This window comes from Oncorhynchus nerka, unplaced genomic scaffold (genome assembly GCF_034236695.1).
Source record: "Oncorhynchus nerka isolate Pitt River unplaced genomic scaffold, Oner_Uvic_2.0 unplaced_scaffold_1493, whole genome shotgun sequence".
Lineage (NCBI taxonomy): Eukaryota > Metazoa > Chordata > Actinopteri > Salmoniformes > Salmonidae > Oncorhynchus > Oncorhynchus nerka.
The window spans coordinates 2,196-5,000 of NW_027039823.1; the positions used below are offsets into that span (position 1 = coordinate 2,196).

Here is a 2,805-nt window from a genome sequence, read left to right on the forward strand (position 1 = left end):
CTCTCCTGTAGAACTCTCCTGTAACACTCTCCTGTAGAAACCTCATGTAGAACTCTCCTGTAGAACTCTCCTGTATCACTCTCCTGTAACACTCTCCTGTAAACCTCTCCTGTAGAATCCTCCTGTAGAACTCTCCTGTAACACTCTCCTGTAACACTCTCCTGCAGAACTCTCCTGTAGAACTCTCCTGTAGAACTCTCCTGTAAACCTCTCCTGTAGAACTCTCCTGTAGAACTCTCCTGTAGAACTGTCCTGTAGAACTCTCCTGTTACAGTCTCCTGTAACACTCTCCTGCAGAACTCTCCTGTAGAACTCTCCTGTAGAACGATCCTGTAAACCTCTCCTGTAGAACTCTCCTGTAACACTCTCCTGTAACACTCTCCTGCAGAACTCTCCTGTAGAACTCTCCTGTAGAACTCTCCTGTAAACCTCTCCTGTAGAACTCTCCTGTAGAACTCTCCTGTAGAACTGTCCTGTAGAACTCTCCTGTTACAGTCTCCTGTAACACTCTCCTGCAGAACTCTCCTGTAGAACTCTCCTGTAGAACGATCCTGTAAACCTCTCCTGTAGAACTCTCCTGTAACACTCTCCTGTAACACTCTCCTGCAGAACTCTCCTGTAGAACTCTCCTGTAGAACTCTCCTGTAAACCTCTCCTGTAGAACTCTCCTGTAAACCTCTCCTGTAGAACTCTCCTGTAGAACTCTCCTGTAGAACTGTCCTGTAGAACTCTCCTGTAAACCTCTCCTGTAGAACTCTCCTGTAACACTCTCCTGTAAACCTCTCCTGTAGAACTCTCCTCTAGAACTCTCCTGTAGAACTCTCCTGTAGGACTCTCCTCTAGAACTCTCCTGCTGTAAGTAATTACTGTGCTTCCTACTCCAACATAAAAACGACATAGCTATTTTCAGTGTGGGTGATTTGGTTGCTGTACTGTAGCTAGGTAGGTTATTAATAGGGGGAAACCGTGAGCAGCAGCACCTGAAGTTGAAGTCAATATATAAAGGCTTGTTGTGTTTGCGTGTGTGTGTGTGTGTGTGTGTGTGTTGTCAGTGCATGCGTGTGCGCGTTCACCCGTGTGTCCATGCCTGTGTGTGTGTGTGTTGTTTCGTTGTGTGTGTGTTAATTAATTTTGTAATCAATGTTCATAGATTCCAATTTATGTTTATTTGTCTGATACCCAGAGGTTGTAAAGTTCTGGTCTTAAATAAAACAGACAGAATTCCCAGCTCACAATTGATCAGATCCAGATTTATTTGCGAGAGTTTTCACAAATACATTCCTTTTATACCATCCTAACCTACGCACAGACATACACACCAACATAGGGATTTTCTCATGAGTCTCACCACAGATTATAACCACTCAGCTGACAGTTCCAGGCTCCCACAGATACTAGAGCTCTGGTGGGGCTCTCCCTGTCCTCTCTTATCTCCACAGATTTACATCCAGGTCGGTTCCAACAGGTTACTGCTCCTCTCCGTTCTCCTTCTACCCCCACATAGACTCATTTCTTCCTAGGTCCATGCCATATAACCCCTTCCTAATGAACACACATTATTTAACACTACTAGAAAGACAGGATAGACTTCTTGCCAGTTATAGTGCCTTATACCTCATTTAGTCATTATTCATTAAAAAATCCCATAACATTAGTGTGTGTCTGTGTGTGTGTTGTTTCGGTGTGTGTGTTGTTTCGGTGTGTGTGTTGTTTCGGTGTGTGTGTGTGTGTGTTGTTTCGGTGTGTGTGTGTGTGTGTGTGTGTGTGTGTGTGTTGTTTCGGTGTGTGTGTGTGTGTGTGTTGTTTCGGTGTGTGTGTGTGTGTGTTGTTTCGGTTTGTGTGTTGTTTCGGTGTGTGTGTGTGTGTGTTGTTTCGGTGTGTGTGTGTGTGTGTGTGTGTGTGTGTGTGTGTGTGTGTGTGTGTGTGTGTGTGTGTGTGTGTGTGTGTGTGCGTGTGTGTGTTTTTGCGGTGCACACACACACACACACGGGGTGTGTGTGTGTGTGTTGTTTTGGTGCGCGCACAAACACACACACACACACACACACACACACACACACACACACACACACACACACACACACACACACACACACACACACACACACCAAAACAACACACACACCGAAACAACACACACACACACACACACACACACACACACACACCGAAACAACACACACACACACACGGTTGCTCCCGCTGGCTGTGCTGCCAGGTAAAACGAGTGGGCTGTGTTATAACTTTTGAGAGGTGTGGTCTGAGTTGAGGATACATGTACTGAATGGTTTTGGAGGCTTTGGAGTTCAAGATTCCTTCCTGTGAAGAGTGAAGTCAAAAAGATCCAGCTCAAAACGACTTTGTGAAGTGTGCAGCTATTTCTTCAATTCACACGGGACTTTTTTTTTTTGCGACAACCGTGCAGAGTCAATCGCATTTGTGAAGCAGAACTGCGTAGCGGGAGGAAATAGCTTTTTCCTGGTCGTTAAACTTCAGCTGAAGTGAGGCTGCGTCCGACTGTCACTTGAACAGCGTTTATTCCAGCTATTTCAGCGCCATTTCAAATTGATCAAAGGTCATTATACAGTTTACTATTTTACCTTTTATTGAGATTGAAAATAGTTTTAAGGAATAAAAGTTTTCGTTTCACTGAATTTAAATGTACCCTATAACATTATCAAGAAAAACATGTATATTGGCATCTTAGTTTGCCCTATGCATATTTGCACTAGTGTAGCCCGTGTTCAAACTATTCCATCCATTTTGCGCACGTGTTGTGGCAAAGAGGATTGTTGGTTTAAATCC

At 44.3% G+C, this 2,805-nt stretch overlaps 1 protein-coding gene across 2 annotated transcripts in view; it reads left to right on the forward strand.

The window, feature by feature from the left end:
- The first annotated feature begins 2,264 nt into the window (after positions 1–2,264).
- Positions 2,265–2,805, forward strand: part of LOC115124594 (cysteine-rich secretory protein LCCL domain-containing 1-like) — a 79,034-nt gene continuing 78,493 nt past the window's right edge. For both annotated transcript variants that reach the window (XR_010462681.1, XM_065015348.1), the window contains exon 1: positions 2,265–2,575. The gene's annotated coding sequence lies outside the window, so the exon portion shown is untranslated. The remainder of the gene's footprint in view (positions 2,576–2,805) is intronic.